Raw genomic sequence first — 8460 nt, 5'->3', positions numbered from 1 at the left:
TTGTTCCACATGGAGACATCAGCTCTACGCATTCGTATTTTCTAGGGAGAAAGCTAGAGGAACTGCGACAAACAAACATGGTATTTCTGTTTGTATAGATGACATTTTATGCACTTGCCTAACGAAAAGACTTTGCTTTTCTCCAAAACCATTTTTACTGGGATTTTCTCGGTCCATTGCCTACGATTTCCACACCAGTTTTTCCGGATATGGCTGGATGAAACCAGAAATATCCGGTTGAGTTTTGGCTAACTCAATCCGAAATATTGTGAATGCCTCTGTGTTTGTGTTTTCTGGATATTATCAATGGAATTTATTGTTTTGAATGTTTTTGATCAGGGAACATTTAATGTTGTGCTGGGAAACACAAATTGGTTGTACATGGAGACTCCAGTGCTACACATTCGTAATTTCTAGGGAGGAAGCTAGAGGAACTGCGGCAAACAAACATGATATTTCTGTTTGTATAGATGACAATTTATGCACTTGCCTAACGAAAAGACTTTGCTTTTCTCCAAAACCATTTTTACTCTGATTTTCTCGGTCCATTGCCTATGAATTCCACACCAGTTTTTCGGGATATGGCTGGATGTAACCAGAAATATCCGGTTGAGTTTTGGCTAACTCAATCCGAAATATTGTGAATGCCTCTGTGTTTGTGTTTTCTGGATATTATCAATGGAATTTATTGTTTTGAATATTTTTTCTCAGGGAACATTTAATGTTGTGCTGGGAAACACAAATTGGTTCTACATGGAGACTCCAGTGCTACACATTCGTAATTTCTAGGGAGGAAGCTAGAGAAACTGCGGCAAACAAACATGATATTTCTGTTTGTATAGATGACAATTTATGCACTTGCCTAGCGAAAAGACTTTGCTTTTCTCCAAAACCATTTTTCCTCTGATTTTCTCAGTCCATTGCATAAGAATTCCACACCATTTTGTCCGGATATGACTGGATGAAACCAGAAATATCCGGTTGTGCTTTGGCTAACTCAATCCGAAATATTGTGAAAGCCTCTGTGTGTGTGTTTTCTGGATATTATCGATGGACTTTATTGTTTTGAATGTTTTTGTCAGGGAACAAATTTATTTTGTACCATTGAAACACTAGTTTGTTCATCATGGGGACACCAGCTCTACGCATTCGTATTTTCTAGGGAGAGGCCTGGAGGAACTGCGACAAACAAACCTGATATTTCTGTTTGTATCGATGACATTTTATGCACTTGCCTAACGAAAAGACTTTGCTTTCCTCCAAAACCATTTTTACTGGGATTTTCTCGGTCCATTGCCTACGAATTCCACACCAGTTTTTCCGGATATGGCTGGATGAAACCAGAAATATCCGGTTGAGTTTTGGCTAACTCAATCCGAAATATTGTGAATGTCTGTGTGTGTGTTTTCTGGATATTATCAATGGAATTTATTGTTTTGAATGTTTTTGATCAGGGAACATTTAATGTTGTGCTGGGAAACACAAATTGGTTCTACATGGAGACTCCAGTGCTACACATTCGTAATTTCTAGGGAGGAAGCTAGAGGAACTGCGGCAAACAAACATGATATTTCTGTTTGTATCGATGACATTTTATGCACTTGCCTAACGAAAAGACTTTGCTTTTTTCCAAAACCATTTTTCCTCTGATTTTCTCAGTCCATTGCATAAGAATTCCACACCATTTGGTGCAGATATGACTGGATGAAAGGAGAAATATCCGGTTGTGTTTTGGCTAACTCAATCCCAGATATTGCTACAGCCTCTTTGTTTGTGTTTTCCTGATATTATCCTCAGACTTTATGGTTTTGAATGTTTTTTATCAGGGAACATTTAATTTTGTACCGTTGAAACACTAGTTTGTTCCACATGGAGACATCAGCTCTACGCATTCGTATTTTCTAGGGAGAAAGCTAGAGGAACTGCGACAAACAAACATGGTATTTCTGTTTGTATAGATGACATTTTATTCACTTGCCTAACGAAAAGACTTTGCTTTTCTCCAAAACCATTTTTACTAGGATTTTCTCGGTCCATTGCCTACGATTTCCACACCAGTTTTTCCGGATATGGCTGGATGAAACCAGAAATATCCGGTTGAGTTTTGGCTAACTCAATCCGAAATATTGTGAATGCCTCTGTGTGTGTGTTTTCTGGATATTATCAATGGAATTTATTGTTTTGAATGTTTTTTATCAGGGAACATTTAATGTTGTGCTGGGAAACACAAATTGGTTCTACATGGAGACTCCAGTGCTACACATTCGTAATTTCTAGGGAGGAAGCTAGAGGAACTGCGGCAAACATGATATTTCTGTTTGTATAGATGACAATTTATGCACTTGCCTAACGAAAAGACTTTGCTTTTCTCCAAAACCATTTTTACTCTGATTTTCTCGGTCCATTGCCTAAGAATTCCACACCAGTTTTTCGGGATATGGCTGGATGAAACCAGAAATATCCGGTTGAGTTTTGGCTAACTCAATCCGAAATATTGTGAATGCCTCTGTGTTTGTGTTTTCTGGATATTATCAATGGAATTTATTGTTTTGAATGTTTTTTATCAGGGAACATTTAATGTTGTGCTGGGAAACACAAATTGGTTCTACATGGAGACTCCAATGCTACACATTCGTAATTTCTAGGGAGGAAGCTAGAGGAACTGCGGCAAACAAACATGATATTTCTGTTTGTATCGATGACATTTTATGCACTTGCCTAACGAAAAGACTTTGCTTTTCTCCAAAACCATTTTTCCTCTGATTTTCTCAGTCCATTGCATAAGAATTCCACACCATTTTGTGCGGATATGACTGGATGAAACCAGAAATATCCGGTTGTGCTTTGGCTAACTCAATCCGAAATATTGTGAAAGCCTCTGTGTGTGTGTTTTCTGGATATTATCGATGGACTTTATTGTTTTGAATGTTTTTGTCAGGGAACAAATTTATTTTGTACCATTGAAACACTAGTTTGTTCATCATGGGGACACCAGCTCTATGCATTCGTATTTTCTAGGGAGAGGCCTGGAGGAACTGCGACAAACAAACCTGATATTTCTGTTTGTATCGATGACATTTTATGCACTTGCCTAACGAAAAGACTTTGCTTTTCTCCAAAACCATTTTTACTGTGATTTTCTCGGTCCATTGCCTACGAATTCCACACCAGTTTTTCCGGATATGGCTGGATGAAACCAGAAATATCCGGTTGAGTTTTGGCTAACTCAATCCGAAATATTGTGAATGCCTCTGTGTTTGTGTTTTCTGGATATTATCAATGGAATTTATTGTTTTGAATGTTTTTGATCAGGGAACATTTAATGTTGTGCTGGGAAACACAAATTGGTTCTACATGGAGACTCCAGTGCTACACATTCGTAATTTCTAGGGAGGAAGCTAGAGGAACTGCGGCAAACAAACATGATATTTCTGTTTGTATAGATGACAATTTATGCACTTGCCTAACGAAAAGACTTTGCTTTTCTCCAAAACCATTTTTACTCTGATTTTCTCGGTCCATTGCCTACGAATTCCACACCAGTTTTCCGGATATGGCTGGATGAAACCAGAAATATCCGGTTGTGCTTTGGCTACCTCAATCCGAAATATTGTGAAAGCCTCTGTGTGTGTGTGTTTTCTGGATATTATCGATGGACTTTATTGTTTTGAATGTTTTTATCAGGGAACATTTAATTTTGTACCGTTGAAACACTAGTTTGTTCATCATGGGGGCCCCAGCTCTACGCATTCATATTTTCTAGGGAGAGAGCTGGAGGAACTGCGACAAACAAACCTGATATTTCTTTTTGTATCGATGACATTTTATGCACTTGCCTAACGAAAAGAATTTGCTTTTCTCCAAAACCATTTTTACTGGGATTTTCTCGGTCCATTGCCTACGAATTCCACACCAATTTTTCCGGATATGGCTGTTGAAACCAGAAATATCCAGTTGACTTTTGGCTAACTCAATCCGAAATATTGTGAATGTCTGTGTGTGTGTTTTCTGGATATTATCAATGGAATTTATTGTTTTGAATGTTTTTTATCAGAGAACATTTAATGTTGTGCTGGGAAACACAAATTGGTTCTACATGGAGACTCCAGTGCTACACATTCGTAATTTCTAGGGAGGAAGCTAGAGGAACTGCGGCAAACAAACATGATATTTCTGTTTGTATCGATGACATTTTATGCACTTGCCTAACGAAAAGACTTTGCTTTTCTCCAAAACCATTTTTCCTCTGATTTTCTCAGTCCATTGCATAAGAATTCCACACCATTTTGTGCGGATATGACTGGATGAAACCAGAAATATCCGGTTGTGCTTTGGCTAACTCAATCCGAAATATTGTGAAAGCCTCTGTGTGTGTGTTTTCTGGATATTATCGATGGACTTTATTGTTTTGAATGTTTTTGTCAGGGAACAAATTTATTTTGTACCATTGAAACACTAGTTTGTTCATCATGGGGACACCAGCTCTATGCATTCGTATTTTCTAGGGAGAGGCCTGGAGGAACTGCGACAAACAAACCTGATATTTCTGTTTGTATCGATGACATTTTATGCACTTGCCTAACGAAAAGACTTTGCTTTTCTCCAAAACCATTTTTACTGTGATTTTCTCGGTCCATTGCCTACGAATTCCACACCAGTTTTTCCGGATATGGCTGGATGAAACCAGAAATATCCGGTTGAGTTTTGGCTAACTCAATCCGAAATATTGTGAATGCCTCTGTGTTTGTGTTTTCTGGATATTATCAATGGAATTTATTGTTTTGAATGTTTTTGATCAGGGAACATTTAATGTTGTGCTGGGAAACACAAATTGGTTCTACATGGAGACTCCAGTGCTACACATTCGTAATTTCTAGGGAGGAAGCTAGAGGAACTGCGGCAAACAAACATGATATTTCTGTTTGTATAGATGACAATTTATGCACTTGCCTAACGAAAAGACTTTGCTTTTCTCCAAAACCATTTTTACTCTGATTTTCTCGGTCCATTGCCTACGAATTCCACACCAGTTTTCCGGATATGGCTGGATGAAACCAGAAATATCCGGTTGTGCTTTGGCTACCTCAATCCGAAATATTGTGAAAGCCTCTGTGTGTGTGTGTTTTCTGGATATTATCGATGGACTTTATTGTTTTGAATGTTTTTATCAGGGAACATTTAATTTTGTACCGTTGAAACACTAGTTTGTTCATCATGGGGGCCCCAGCTCTACGCATTCATATTTTCTAGGGAGAGAGCTGGAGGAACTGCGACAAACAAACCTGATATTTCTTTTTGTATCGATGACATTTTATGCACTTGCCTAACGAAAAGAATTTGCTTTTCTCCAAAACCATTTTTACTGGGATTTTCTCGGTCCATTGCCTACGAATTCCACACCAATTTTTCCGGATATGGCTGTTGAAACCAGAAATATCCAGTTGACTTTTGGCTAACTCAATCCGAAATATTGTGAATGTCTGTGTGTGTGTTTTCTGGATATTATCAATGGAATTTATTGTTTTGAATGTTTTTTATCAGAGAACATTTAATGTTGTGCTGGGAAACACAAATTGGTTCTACATGGAGACTCCAGTGCTACACATTCGTAATTTCTAGGGAGGAAGCTAGAGGAACTGCGGCAAACAAACATGATATTTCTGTTTGTATCGATGACATTTTATGCACTTGCCTAACGAAAAGACTTTGCTTTTCTCCAAAACCATTTTTCCTCTGATTTTCTCAGTCCATTGCATAAGAATTCCACACCATTTTGTCTGGATATGACTGGATGAAACCAGAAATATCCGGTTGTGCTTTGGCTAACTCAATCCGAAATATTGTGAAAGCCTCTGTGTGTGTGTTTTCTGGATATTATCGATGGACTTTATTGTTTTGAATGTTTTTATCAGGGAACATTTATTTTTGTACCGTTGAAACACTAGTTTGTTCATCATGGGGACACCAGCTCTACACATTCGTATTTTCTAGGGAGAAAGCTGGAGGAACTGCAACAAACAAACCTGATATTTCTTTTTGTATCGATGACATTTTATGCACTTGCCTAACGAAAAGAATTTGCTTTTCTCCAAAACCATTTTTACTGGGATTTTCTAGGTCCATTGCCTATGAATTCCACACCAATTTTTCCGGATATGGCTGTTGAAACCAGAAATATCCAGTTGACTTTTGGCTAACTCAATCCGAAATATTGTGAATGTCTGTGTGTGTGTTTTCTGGATATTATCAATGGAATTTATTGTTTTGAATGTTTTTTATCAGGGAACATTTAATGTTGTGCTGGGAAACACAAATTGGTTCTACATGGAGACTCCAGTGCTACACATTCGTAATTTCTAGGGAGGAAGCTAGAGGAACTGCGGCAAACAAACATGATATTTCTGTTTGTATCGATGACATTTTATGCACTTGCCTAACGAAAAGAATTTGCTTTTCTCCAAAACCATTTTTACTGGGATTTTCTCGGTCCATTGCCTACGAATTCCACACCACTTTGTCCGGATATGACTGGATGAAAGGAGAAATATCCGGTTGTGTTTTGGCTAACTCAATCCCAGATATTGCTACAGCCTCTGTGTTTGTGTTTTCCTGATATTATCCTCAGACTTTATGGTTTTGAATGTTTTTTATCAGGGAACATTTAATTTTGTGCTTGGAAACACTAATTGGTTCCACATGGAGACATCAGCTCTACGCATTCGTATTTTCTAGGGAGAAAGCTTGAGGAACTGCGACAAACAAACATGATATTTCTGTTTGTATCGATGACATTTTATGCACTTGCCTAACGAAAAGACTTTGCTTTTCTCCAAAACCATTTTTACTGGGATTTTCTCGGTCCATTGCCTACGAATTCCACACAATTTTTTTCGGATATGGCTGGATGAAACCAAAAATATCCGGTTCAGTTTTGGCTAACTCAATCCGAAATATTGTGAATGCCTCTGTGTGTGTGTTTTCTGGATATTATCAATGGAATTTATAGTTTTGAATATTTTTTATCAGGAAACATTTAATGTTGTGCTGGGAAACACAAATTGGTTCTACATGGAGACTCCAGTGCTACACATTCGTAATTTCTAGGGAGGAAGCTAGAGGATCTGCGGCAAACAAACATGATATTTCTGTTTGTATAGATGACATTTTATGCACTTGCCTAACGAAAAGACTTTGCTTTTCTCCAACACCATTTTTACTCTGATTTACTCAGTCCATTGCATAAGAATTCCACACCATTTTGTCCGGATATGACTGGATGAAACCAGAAATATCCGGTTGTGCTTTGGCTAACTCAATCCGAAATATTGGGAAAGCCTCTGTGTGTGTGTTTTCTGGAAATTATCGATGGACTTTATTGTTTTGAATGATTTTATCAGGGAACATTTAATTTTGTACCGTTGAAACACTAGTTTGATCATCATTTGGGCACCAGCTCTACACATTCGTATTTTCTAGGGAGAGAGCTGGAGGAACTGCGACAAACAAACCTGATATTTCTTTTTGTATCGATGACATTTTATGCACTTGCCTAACGAAAAGAATTTGCTTTTCTCCAAAACCATTTTTACTGGGATTTTCTCGGTCCATTGCCTAAGAATTCCACACTGCTTTCTCCGGATATGACTGGATGAAAGGAGAAATATCCGGTTGTGTTTTGGCTAACTCAATCCCAGATATTGCTACTGCCTCTGTGTTTGTGTTTTCCTGATATTATCCTCAGACTTTATGGTTCTGAATGTTTTTTATCAGGGAACATTTAATTTTGTGATTGGAAACACTAATTGGTTCCACATGGAGACATCAGCTCTACGCATTCATATTTTATAGGGAGAAAGCTAGAGGAACTGCGACAAACAAACCTGATATTTCTGTTTGTATCGATGACATTTTATGCACTTGCCTAACGAAAAGACTTTGCTTTTCTCCAAAACCATTTTTACTGTGATTTTCTCGGTCCATTGCCTACGAATTCCACACCAGTTTTTCCGGATATGGCTGGATGAAACCAGAAATATCCGGTTGAGTTTTGGCTAACTCAATCCGAAATATTGTGAATGCCTCTGTGTGTGTGTTTTCTGGATATTATCAATGGAATTTATTGTTTTGAATGTTTTTTATCAGGGAACATTTAATGTTGTGCTGGGAAACACAAATTGGTTCTACATGGAGACTCCAGTGCTACACATTCGTAATTTCTAGGGAGGAAGCTAGAGGAACTGCGGCAAACAAACATGATATTTCTGTTTGTATCGATGACATTTTATGCACTTGCCTAAGGAAAAGACTTTGCTTTCCTCCAAAACCAATTTTACTCTGATTTTCTCAGTCCATTGCATAAGAATTCCACACCATTTTGTCCGGATATGACTGGATGAAACCAGAAATATCCGGTTGTGCTTTGGCTAACTCAATCCGAAATATTGTGAAAGCCTCTGTGTG

This window comes from Lepus europaeus, unplaced genomic scaffold, assembly GCF_033115175.1.
Source record: "Lepus europaeus isolate LE1 unplaced genomic scaffold, mLepTim1.pri SCAFFOLD_84, whole genome shotgun sequence".
Classification (NCBI taxonomy): Eukaryota; Metazoa; Chordata; class Mammalia; order Lagomorpha; family Leporidae; genus Lepus; species Lepus europaeus.
Note: the sequence above shows the minus strand (reverse complement) of the source record.